Source organism: Bos javanicus, chromosome 27, assembly GCF_032452875.1.
Source record: "Bos javanicus breed banteng chromosome 27, ARS-OSU_banteng_1.0, whole genome shotgun sequence".
NCBI classification, from domain to species: domain Eukaryota; kingdom Metazoa; phylum Chordata; class Mammalia; order Artiodactyla; family Bovidae; genus Bos; species Bos javanicus.
In genome coordinates this window covers 37005285-37018528 of record NC_083894.1, presented here as the reverse complement: position 1 = coordinate 37018528, position 13244 = coordinate 37005285, and the positions used below count along the sequence as shown (strand labels likewise).

At 43.2% G+C, this 13244-nt stretch overlaps 1 long non-coding RNA gene across 1 annotated transcript; it reads left to right on the top strand.

The window, feature by feature from the left end:
- Positions 1–7822: 7822 nt before the first annotated feature.
- Positions 7823–12930, top strand: LOC133240048 (uncharacterized). Its single transcript, XR_009734083.1, has 3 exons — positions 7823–8103; positions 9901–10068; positions 11257–12930. It is a non-coding gene; the product is annotated as an uncharacterized LOC133240048 (long non-coding RNA).
- The last annotated feature ends 314 nt before the right edge of the window (positions 12931–13244 follow it).

The window sequence follows — 13244 nt, the reverse complement described above, 5'->3', positions numbered from 1 at the left end:
TGAGCTGTGGAGCCCCAGGCTGCAGATACTGAGCCCGCCACACTGCCCTGCACCCTGTGGAGCCAGGGCTCCACAGCAAGAGAAGCCGCTACAATGAGAAGCTCGCACACCACAGCTAGAGAGAGAGCAGCCCCCACTCACTGCCACTAGAGAAAGCCCACGCAAAAGCAGCGAAGACCCAGTGCGGCCACAGGTCAATAGTTCAGTTCAGTTCAGTCACTCAGTCGTGTCCGACTCTTTGCAATCCCATGAACCGAAGCACGCCAGGCCTCCCTGTCCATCACCAACTCCTAGAGTTTACCCAAACTCATGTCCATTGAGTCTGTGATGCCATCAAACCATCTCATCCTCTGTCATCCCCTTCTCCTCCTGCCTTCAATCTTTCCCAACATTAGGGTCTTTTCAAATGAGTCAGCTCTTCGCATCAGGTGGCCAAAATATTGGAGTTTCAGCTTTAACATCAGTCCTTCCAGTGAACATCCAGGACTGATCTCCTTTAGGATGGACTGGTTGGATCTCCTTGCAGTCCAAGGGACTCTCAAGAGTCTTCTCCAACACCACAGTTCAAAAGCATCAATTCTTTGGCACTCAGCTTTCTTTATAGTCCAACTCTCACATCCATACATGACTACTGGAAAAACCATAGCCTTGACTAAATGGACCTCTGTTGACAAAGTAATATCTCTGCTTTTCAATATGCTATCTAGGTTGGTCATAACTTTCCTTCCAAGGAGTAAGCGTCTTTTAATTTCATGGCTGCAATCACCATCTGCAGTGATTTTGGAGCCCCAAAAATAGTCAGTCACTGTTTCCACTGTTTTCATATCTGTTTGCCATGAAGTGATGGGACCAGATGCCAATAAATAAATGAAATGAAAGAAAAGGAAATAGGTCTGTGTCAGTTATTGCCAACTGGCTCTCCAAAGTGTTTGTGTTTTACAGGCTTCTCCAGATGGTGGATCTGGTGTCTGGTGGGCTCAGGGCTACCTTTCTCCTCTGAGCCTGGGGGTCCCTCCCTCTCCTGTGATCACGATAAGATGTAATTAGGAGCTCCTAGAGGGCTTTAGTGGTAAAGCATGCCCTTGCAATGCAGGAGACGCAGGTTTGATCCCTGAGCCAGGAAGATCCCCTGGAGGAAGGCATGGCAACCCAGTCCAGTATTCTTGCCTGGAGAATCCCATGGACAGAGGAGCCTGGCTGGCTACAGTCCATGGGGTCACAAAGAGTCAGATGTAACTTAGCAACTAAACAACAATGGGCCCCTAGACACATGGGGTCAGTCTTCATTTACTTTGTTGTCACATGGGTGCCCCGTGGGGTCCAGACGAAGCCCTCACAGCTCTCTACCTGCCCATATCATTCTCAACCAGCCAAAGACTTCTCCACGCAGAGCCAGGTGGCTCCCTGGGCGCTGTGACAGATGGCTAGTGACCCGTGGCTGGGCCATTGTGAGCACAGTCCATCTGCGATACTGGTGGGGGCGGGGGGGTAACGTGTCCGGACCTGTTTGGTTGTCCTCCTTAAGTCAGAAAGAGTAGACCCATGGCATCGACCAATCGCGATGCTCCCACTTTTCTTGGGGGTACTGATTGGAAAGGGGGGTGACCCTAACTTGTACAGAAGCATTATCAGTGTGATTCCTAAACAAAGGGCCTAAAAGCCCCTTTAGGCTAGAGCTTTCCAAATGGTCCCCCTTATTCCAGATGTGCCGTCTGTCTGGGGAAGGACACACAGACCTTGGCACAGCCAACAGGCAAACCACAGCCTTGGTATCCCTCTGACTTCCCTTCAGAGGGAAAGTCCATTTGCATTTCCTGAGGGTTCCCCGTGTATCTCTGGACTAGTCAGTGGGGGAATCAGTCTCTGAATCCAGTACCTGAACCCAGGTCTCACTGATTCAAAAGCCTGTCTAGAGAAAGGACAGACTTTTCAACAAAAAGCGCTGGGAAAATTGGATATCCACATGAAAATGAAGGAACCCGGACCCTTAATTTATGCCGTATGCTACAAACATGAACTAAAAACGGGTCATAGAGCAAGAATAAACCCCAAGTAATCCAATTAAAATGGGCAGGGAACCTAAATAGACATTTTCCCAAAGGTGTATGGCACAGCCAACAGATACATGGAAGCATGCCCAGCATCACTAATCAGCAGGGAAATGTAAGTCAAAACCATGTGAGACATCACCTCACACCTGTTAGAACAGGCATGAGGGGGAGGGTAAGGATGTGGAGGGGAGGGCACCCTCGTGCACCCTGTTGGTGGAGGTGTTTTGGATTGGTCAAAAGTTCTTTTAGTTTTTAAATAAAAATAAAAGACACATTTTTCACTTTCGCCAAGAGCTTTATTGAACAATGTATCCACTGTTTTGTTCCACTGCTGCTGCTGCTGCTAAGTCGCTTCAGTCATGCCCGACTCTGTACGACCCCATAGACGGCAGCCCACCAGGGTCCCCCATCCCTGGGATTCTCCACTACCTTCTGCCAATTTTTAGGCAACTTCAGAATTCCATCTTCCCAAAACTTTTTACCTTCTTGAGCAAAGAACTGTTCCAGATGCCTTTTAAAGTCTCTCAGGGAACAGAAATTTTTTCCATTAAGAGAATTTTTAAGGACCCAAACAAATGGACATCTGAAGGCACAATGTCTGGTGAATAAGGCAGATGAAGCAGAACTTTCCAGCCAAGCTATAACAGTTTTTACCTGGTCATTAAAACTCTTGGAAGAAAGCATAGAGGAAAAGGTTCACAACTTTGGATTTGGTTATGACATAAGCAAAACAAGCAGCAACAATAAAAAACAGGTAAATTTGACCTCAAAGAGTTAAAATTCTGTGCATCAAAAGACATAATCAATAGAATGCAAAGACAACTCATGGCATGGAAGAAAATATTTGCAACATCTATCTAATCCAGAATATATGGATAACTCTTACAACTCATCAACAAAACCCTTATGAGCAGAGGGTTTTGAAGAAATCCTTTGTCTCCAAAGAAGATATACAAGTGACGTAGAAGCACATGAAAATATGCTCAACATTATTAGGGAAATTCAAATCATACCCACAATGAGATACCACCTCACATCCATTAGGATACCAGCAAACAAAACCAGAAAACAACAGGTGGAGAGGATGTAAGAAAATGAGTCCGCTTGTACACTGTTGATGAGACTGTAAAATGATGGACCCGCTGTGAAAAACAGTACGGAGTTTCTCAAAAAATTAAAAGTAGAGCTCCCATATGATTCAGCAATCCCACTCTGGGTACAAACCCAGAATCATTGAAAGCAGGGACTCGAAGAGGTATCATTATTTACAATAGCTGGAAGTTGGAAGCAACCCCATTGTCCATTGATGGGTGAACAAAATGTGGTCTACACACCATGCAATACTATTCATTCCTTAAAAGGTTGGAGATTCTGACAGATGCCACAGCATGGATGCACCTTGAGAACACTAAGCCAGACTGAAATATGCCGATCATGAAAAAGACAGTGTATGATTCCACTTATATGACGTACCTAGATAGTCAAACTCATAGCAACTGAAAGTAGACTAGCAGTTCCCGGAGACTGGGGGAGGGAATGGGGAGTTATTGTTTAGCATTGTTAGTAATGTTTAATGGGTATAGAGTTTCAGTTTCGCAAGATGGCAAGAGATTTGGAGATGTATGTTGGTGATGGTTGCGTAATAATGTGAATATTATACCTCTTAAAAATGGTTAAGATGGTAAATTTTATATAAATGTGTATTTACCACAATTTAAAAAATGTTTAAAAATTCATCAGATGAACTTTCTTACAAAACAGAAACAGACTCACAGACTTAGAAAGCAAACTTAGGGTTGCCAGGGGACAGAAATAGAGAGGAAGCTTGAGATGGACGTGTTCACACAGCTATAATTAAAATGGAGAACCAACAAGGACCTACTATATGGCATAGAGAACTCTGTTCAATGTTATGGGGCAGCCTGGATGGGAGGGGAGTTTGGAGAAGAGATACATGTATATGTATGGCTGAGTCCTTTCACTCTTCCACCTAAAATTATCACAACATTGTTAATTGGCTATAACCCAATGCAGAATAAAAAGTTTTTTATAAAAAAAATTCATGCTAGTTCTCCTCCAGCGTAGGAAGGATCTACACTGTTGCTCAAAAGTGTGCCTCAGAGACCATCAGTTTCTTAAAAGTTCAAATTCCTAGGCCTCACACGCAACCTATGGAATCGGACTCTAGGAAAGGAGCCCAGGAACCTGCCTTGGATGAGCTCAGACGGTTCCTAAGCCCACCAGTTTGAGAACCACTTCCCTACAACCATGGGGCTTCCTTTATGGCTTGGTTGGTAAAGAACCCGCCTGCAATGCAAGAGACTCCGGTTTCATTCCTGCGTTGGGAAGATTCCCTGGAGAAGGGATAGGCTACCCACTCCAGTATGCTTGGGCTTGCCTTATAGTTCAGCTGGTAAGAATCCGCCTGCAATGTGGGAGACTTGGGTTCGATATCTGGGTCAGGAAGATCTCCTAGAGAAGGGAAAGTCTACCCACTCCAGTGTTCTGGCCTGGAGAATTCCATGGACTGTTGAGTCCATGGGGTCGCAAATAGTCAGACACGACTGAGTGACTTTCACTTTCTCTACAAACAAGTGGCCAGCTGGGGAAACACAGCAGTCCTCCAACACTCCGCCCTTGGCCAGGAAAAGCAAGGGCATGGTCTTTGAAAGCAGAATGACATGCAAAATCGGCTTGCTTTTGCCACAGGAGTGTGGTCTGTGAGCAGCCAGTCCCGTCTTCACTGCTTCCCTGAGCCTGGAGGCTCAGGACAGGGCCTCACAGCTGAGGCCTGACATAACTGATAAAGTCAAGAATGCTCTCTCCTTCACCAGGTTAGCACGAGGATGACCTGAGAAATATCAATGCATACAAACTCTGCTTTGAAGTCATATAGAAATATAAATTATTATTATCTTGGAATTCTGAGATAAATCATTTTGGCAACAACACATTCTCAAGTCAGAGTCTCAAATGCAGTAAAAGACATTCCTCAATATGGTAATAATAATAATAATAGAGCACAGAGGGAATTCCCTGGTGGTCCAGTGACTGTCTCCAACTCCCAATGCAGGGGGCCTGGCTTCAATCCCTGTTCAGGGAATTAGACCCCCCATGCCACAACTTGGGGAAGGAAATGGCAACCTACTCCAGTATCCTTGTCTGGAAAAGTCCATGGACAGAGGACTGGCAGGCTACAGTCCACGGGGTTGCAAAGAGTCGGCCATGACTGAGCAGACCAGCACATGCCACAGCTCAGAGTTCATATAATGCAACTAAGAGTTCTCATGCTGCAATAAGTACGGGGTGCAGCCAAATAAATAATATAAATAAAATATATATTATTTATTTAAATTATTTTATTTATTAAAAAAAAATTTTTTTTTTAAATGGAGCACAGGGACAGAATTGATGCACAGTCCAGCCTGATACAATCTAGGAAAGAGTTCCATGGTGTTTCCTGCCTTCCAGTTCTTGGACCAATTACAGGAGCAGCCCAGTGTTGCTGGATAATCCACTGATAGATGACAACTTCACACATATAATTAGCTGTGAATGACTTCTCCAATCATTGCTATTTCAACACGGGAGTGAGGTAAAGAAGATTAAGAGAAGCAAAAGGAACTTGGCACACTTAAATCAGGCCTGCTTGCTCAAAACATCATCTGCAGAGCCGCGTGTGTTAGAGGCACAGCCTGTCCAGTCACGTGTCCAGCAGCCAGAGCACTGGGACGGCCAAGGACACAGACACCCTTGTGTTCTAAGCAGGAAACAGAATGGACTCTGTTTTTACTAGCTTCTTGCCCAAATCAGGGATCAAACTAGAAAAATGTGAAGGTTTAATTAAATAATCCATTCAAATAAAATGACCCCACAGATATGATACACATGGTGGCCTGGATTTCCACATTTTTGTTGGGAAACCCCCACGCAGGACAAATGCCCAAATAAAATGATACTTTTAATGAAACGTCTTCATGTATCACAGGTGGAACCAAATTATGATTACTGCAAGTAGTTATCCCCCCAAATAATAGGAAACCGGTTTTGGAGTTTATATAGACAAGAGGGTGTCCAGCCTTGAAAACATATCTGTATCCCCCTCGTGGAGTTACTGCTAATAAAGCTGGAAGCCTTTGGTGTCCTGCACCATCAGAGCTCAGCTAAGTTTCTATTTATAGTCGAAGTTCTCAAGTATAAGCAAAATTCGAGACCGCATATAAGTCTAAAAGCTCAAATATTATGTGTCCAACTACAGACGCTCTTGAAATGATTAACCAAAAGATCAGGATTGTTTATTCTTATTTTAATGCTCTGAACAGCAGTCCACCATGGAGCTTGCCTGCAGTTATAACCTTGGGGTTCTTGCCAGGACTGACTGCCTTCCTGAAACTCTCCGATTCTTCTAGTATTTTTGGTGCCGAGTGCCGCTGTCAGATGAGTCTTGTCGATAACAGCTTCTAACACTTGCAATATTGGTTCTATTCAAAATATTAGAAATGTTTATTCCAACCTCAGGGTTGATACTCTAAACTGCCCCTACTTTAATTTTAAAAATTAAAAATTTTGGCCGTACCATGTATCACACAGGATCTCAGTTCCCTGACCAGGAACCCAGCCCACATTCACTGCAGTGCAAGTGTGGAGTCTTAACCACTAGATCACCAGGCTTAGTGCTAATCAATTAGTCGGGTCTGACTCTTTACAATCCCACGGACTGTAGCCCGCTAGGCTCCTCTGTCCATAGGATTCTCCAGACAAGAATACTGGAGTGGTTGCACGTCCCTACTCCAAGGGATCTTGCTGACCCAGCAATCAAACTTGCTGCATTGCAAGCTGATTCTTTACCATCTGAGCCACCAGGAAAAGATCACCAGAGAAGTCCCCAAACTGCCCCTACTTTAAACAGATGCTCTTGGTTTGTCATATTAGCAGGCCTGTCCACTGAGATGTAAGTACACCACGGAGCGATCTGAGCTGGAATCCCACGACCTCCACTGCCTCCCGGGCTCCCTCTCTTCCCCTCCAGTATTAACAGCAGGGCTTTTACCAACATCACTTATAAGCACATGAGGTTAGATTTCCATATTAACTTTCTATTTCTTTTTTTCATTTGTTTCGAGTGTGTTTGTAATCATTCACTGAAGCATTTTTATGACAGGGGCTCTAAAATCATCATCACATAATTCTGACATCTCTGTCAACTCCATCTTGACACCTATAGATGGTCATTTTTTTACTCAATATATTGACTGTTTGAGACCTTCCTGGTTCTTGGCATAAGGAGTGATTTGGGGTATCATGTTAGGAGGTTCTGGATCTTTTTCAAATCTTGTGTTTTAATGAGCTGCCTCTGACCCCGCTCTGGAGGGGCAGGTGTGGGCAGCAGAAATGAATGAACAGCCTTTGGCACATACCAGCCAAACAGGCCGGCAAGTGTTTAACAACCCTGGTTATTCTTTGCCTGTTATTTCCAACAAACACGAAAAGTGTAAGTGTACCAACTTACACTTGTAAGCAGGACGTGTCCTTCACAAAGCTATTAGAATTACTCTCAGACCCATGAGAATTGTACTCTGTACCTGGCAGTCTTCTGTCCCTACGCTCTCTTGTAGGTTTCTGCATTTCTGAAAGAAGGTCACAGGCAATAACTTTAGGGTTAACGGACCCGGTCGCTACATTGCCTGAAACCAGTTCTGGCAGTTTTGAAACCTTGCAAAGACAAAAAAATGCAAGACCTTTATTGAAATATAAAACCTCTCCCTATTCCCCAGAGACGGGGGCGGGGGGGGGGGAGGGGCCATAGTTCTTGAGGTGTTAGCCTACGGTGGATTCCCCTCTGCCAGGCAAAGGTGAAGCCATTGTTCTATTTCCTCCAGACTCTGTCTCTATAGTTTGGTTAGCACAGCTGGATGGGGGGCCAAGACAGCCAACAGCGTTGTCTCAGTACAGCCAGGAGGAAAGTGAAAGTGAAGTCACTCACTCGTGTCCGATGCTCTGTGACCCCATGGACTGTAGCCTACTAGGCTCCTCCATCCGTGGGATTTTCCAGGTAAGAATACTGGAGTGGGTTGCCATTTCCTTCTCTAGGGGATCTTCCCAACTCAGGGATCGAACCCAGGTCTCCCGCGTTGCAGGACGACACTTTACCGTCTGAGCCACCAGGGATGCAAGCTACAGCCAGGAGGGGAGGAGTCCAGTTTCCTCACTTTGCCAGCGTTGATCCCTAAGGGTGGGGTCATTACTGCTTGGGGGGTGGGTGGAGGTTCCAGCTCCCCATGTGCTCTCCGTGACACACATCATGGGGGTGACCTTGTCAACGCTGGGCAATGGAGAAAGTTTTGGTTCTTCTCTCTGCTCCTCTGACAGCCCCCAGGAGGGAGGCAGGGGCCTCCGGTTCCAGCCAGGGGAGGGTGGAGGTCCAAGCACCATCTCAGCCATGGCTGGTGTGAGTGACTGTGGGTCCACAGCTTTTCTGTGCTGTCTGGCTAGGGTAGAGTACTGTCTTTAAGCTGTCTGTCTCATTTAGGAGATAGGCTGCCTTTCCCCTGCTCCTTTGGTAGTAGGAGCAGGCTTTCCTTGAGGGTTTTGTTTTGTTTTTTTCTTTTGGGTGGCACCTACTGGTGTTTCCAGGTGGCTCCCTCCTCCAGCTTCAAGTCTGGGAAATAGACGAGGCAAAAGAAAACCCAGAGAACTCACCGCCACTGCCTGGGACTTGAGGCCTCCCAGACCGTCTGCCTTCTCTCCACCTTCCAGATGCTTCTTAAGTGTGTTTTATGTGTAATGTCCAGGGTTTCCAGTTGTATTTAGCAGGAAGAATACAGAAAACCTGTTCATTCTACCTTCCCAGAGTGGCAGAACCTACCCGTTAAAAATTAAAATCCTGCCCTTTGGGGATATATTTTTAAGAAGACTTTTTAAAAAAATCACAAATGGCCTCTGAATCAGCAGCAATAACAGCAGCACTAATTCAAGCATATGAAGGTTTATAGGGGCAGAACCTCTTATAATCGCTCATGATTTAACAGCTATATTATTTAATTGGTAATTCAAATCACAAGGAAATTCATAGAGTGCTATTTATTTGTGTGAGGATCATAAACATTACTGTAAGCTAACTTAACAAGTCTAACTTTCCCCCATTTATTTATCTAATTGGGGGAAAACCTGTAACTAATGATTCTTTCTTTTAATCAAGCATTACTGTTTTATGGATCAGTCCAGATTCAGTAATGACAGTGCTTTCTAAGTATGCAGTCATTATAATATAATGTAGCATATGTATTTATCATTTTAACTGCACTAAACTATCTTTTGTATATTAACATGCCCACATAAATTTATCTGTAATCTCTCTTTTACTCTTATAACTTAATCCTATAATTGTTCTTGGGTTCAAGTACTATAAATACAATTTAAATTAAACCTTGAATTGTGATTCTACATGGAGAATCTCTCATTTACTAAGAAAAATTTTAAGAATGTCTAATTTTTGTTACTTTATAGAACAGTGTTTCATAAAAAGATTTTAGATGATTTTTTTGTTTGTTTCAGAAGCCAAAAACTTGGTAATCTTCCAAATTAAAAATTACTAATATATTAAAACTTTAGCAATAATAAACCTGATGGTCACTTTTCCTGTGTTATTCACACGTTTGCACAAGATATATCAATATTCAAATAGCTCTTCCATATGCCATTTTTTTTAAAATTTTTACTGGAGTGTAGTTGCTTTACAATGTTCTGTTAGTTTCTCTTATGTAGCAAAGTGAGTCAGCTCTACATACACGTGCATGCGTGCTAAGTCACTTCAGTCATGTCTGACTCTGTGCAACCTTGTGCACTGTAGCCCTCCAGGCTCCTCTGTCCATGGGATTCTCCAGGCAAGAATACTGGAGGGGGTTGCCATGCCCTCCTCCAGGGGATCTTCCTGAAAACCCAGGAACTGAACCCGTGTCTCTTATGTCTCCTGCACTGGCAGTCGAATTCTTAACTACTGGAGCCACCTGGGAAACCCGTATGTATACATACATCCCCCCTTTTTTGGATTTCCTTCCTACTTAGGTCACCTGGGCTATACTGTAGGTTCTCATCAGTTATCTACTTTCTACACTGCAGTGTGTATACATCAACCCCAGTCTCCCCATTCATCTCACCCCCCTTTACCCCCTTGGTATCCATATATTTGTTCTCCATGTCTGTGTCTCTATTTCTGCTTTGTAGATAAGATCACCTATACCAATTTTTCCACTTATATTCCTTAATATGTGATATTTGCTTTTCTCTTTCTGACTTACTTCACTCTGCATGACAGACTCTAGGCCCGCCCATATTGCTGCAGATGGCATTCGTTCATTCTTTTCTAATGGCTGAATGGCAGTGCACTGCGTCTATGTAGCACGTCTTCTTTGCCCATCCCTTTGTTGATGGCCATTTAGGTTGTTTCTATGTCCTGGCTCTTGTAAATAGTGCTGCGACCAACACGTGCCTTTTTAACTGCTTTTCTTAGTTTCACACGTGCTCATGCAGGTCAGATGACTTTCCATTTCAAATCCACATTCACCAACAATGCAAATATTTAGGCTCTTCATAAATGTTAAATTTGATTATATTTCAGTAATCTTTATTCCTCCTGCCTTTTAAGAACTTGTCCAATTCTGAAATTTTCAAATATTAATGCACTTTTTACTCAAAAATTAATCAATTACTCAAAACATCTATCCTGATTTATGATCACTGTAATTCTTATGCCTTACAGTGTTTTCAAGCTTTTTAAAAAAAATTTGTTTGGCTGCATTGGGTCTTAATTACGGCACACAGGATTTTTTTTTTTCTAGTTGTGGCCTGTAGGATCTTTAGTTTTAAGGTGGAACTCTTACCTGTGTCATGTAGGATCTGATTTCCTGATCAGGGATTGAACCTGCACCCCCAGCACTGGGAGGGTGGAATCTTAGCCACTGGGCCACCGGGGACATCCTCTATTTTCAAAGTTTTTATTGCGTGAGAAAACACAGAAGTCATGTCATGTTATTAACTGCTTAATGATATAGTCAAACAATTACAGACACAGCATCCCTCCAAACAGTTCTCTGCAATTGTATTGAAAATTCAGCTTTCAATCAGGTTTTGAAAAACTTACATTTAACTCTACTTCATAAGCCTTTAATTACTTATTATAATCAACCCGACTTGGCCTCCTTTTTAGGCGTACTTAAAGGACCTGAGAAATCACCCCCATTTGGGTCTGTCATGATGGCCTCCGACAGCAGAAGTTTTCCACCAGTAATAGCCCTACTTCATCCCAGGACAAGAGCAGGAACAGGATTTGTTTACACTAATCTGAGTCCAATGGCTCTTAGAGTAAACAAAACAAAACACTGTGTTTATCAGACCAGATGGTAATCTAAGTTCCGTGAAAACATTAGATTTAAAAATTGTTGCTTTTCAACCTTTGATCTGCTAAGAGTATTAATAATACCAATTGAGAGTACTTAAATTTGTTTAAAAGGAAGATAACTGACTCAAAGGACATGCATTTGTGCAAACTCCAGGAAACAGTGAAGGACACGGAAGCCTGGTGTGCTGTAGTCCGTGGGGTCACAAAGAGTTGGACACAATTTAGCGACTGATCAACAACAACTGCTGCTGCTGCTGCTGCTGCTGCTAAGTCGCTTCAGTCGTGTCCAACTCTGTGCGACCCCATAGACGGCAGCCCAGCAGGCTCCCCCATCCCTGGGATTCTCCAGGCAAGAACACTGGGGTGGGTTGCCATTTCCTTCTCCAGTGCATGAAAGTGAAAAGTGAAAGTGAAGTCGCTCAGTCGAGTCCAACTCTTCGAGACTCCATGGACCGCAGCCCACCAGGCTCCTCCATCCATGGGATTTTCCAGGCAAGAGTACTGGAGTAGGGTGCCATTGCCTTCTCCGAACAACAACAACAGATGGCAAACACGTAAGGAAAGATGCTCTACATCCTATGTCATGAAGGAATTACGCATTTCAACCATGAGACGCCACTGCACACCTGTTAGAACAGCCCAAACACAGAGCTCTGACATCATCAAATGCAGGTGAGCGTCTGGAGCATCAGGACGTATTTCCTTCATCACTGGTGGGGATGGAAAACGGTGCGGCTACTTGAGAAGACAGTTTGGCAAATTCTTACAACACAAAACATTCTCTTACCGTTAGACTCAACAACCATTCTCCTTAGTATTTACTCAAAATGAGCTGAAAACTTATGTCGACACAAAACCCTGCACACGGATGTTCATAGGCGCTTTATTCAGAATTGCCGAAATTGGGAAGCAGAGATCTCCTTCCATGGGTGATGGATAATTCACCTGTGGTACATTCAAGCCTGGAAATTTATTCAGCAATAAAAAGAAATGCACCATCAAGTCATAAAAAGACAAGCAGGAACCTAAAATGTGTGTATTCTTAAGCAGAAGAAGCCAATGTAAAAAAAAAAGCCACATACTATACAATTCCAACTACATAACATTTTGGAAAAGGAAAATCTATGGAGATGGTAAAAAGATTAGTGGTTGGCAGGGGTTAGGGGGAGGAATGAGTGAATAGGGGAACACAGAGGTTTTCAGGCCGTGAAATGACTGTGTACAATATTATACTGGTGGATATAGTTTTCCAAATCCGTAGAAAGTGTTCTACAATGCCAGCAGAGCCCTAATGTAAACAACAGGCTTTGAGCGCTAATAATGGACCCATGTTGGTTCATCAGTTGTAACAAACGTGCTTGTTGATGGTGGAAAGTGGCTGGGGTACGTGGAAACTTCCCATATTCTGCTCAGTTTTGCTTTGAACTTAAAACTGCTCTAAAATAAAGTCTATTTGAAACATTTGAAAAATTGTTGCTTTTTCAACTTTCTGCTTATTAACAGTAGTAATACGCCAACTGGAATTAAGCCAATGTATTTAAAAATCCATTACAAGGAATACACGCTTTTTTATAAGGCAATTTGATTCATAATTCTATTCATCAAAGCTTTAAGGATGAACAGATATTGGTGAGGCAGGAAGCCTAGTCTCATCCTTTCTTTTTAATGTGTCATCTTTAACAACTTTAGTTTTTTCCAGTTTTTCTTTTTTAAAGACTCACTTTAGTTGAATGCTTTTTCTCATACTTTTTAAAATTATAAATTGTGAAACATTTCCACCTTCAGGAAAGTAGAGA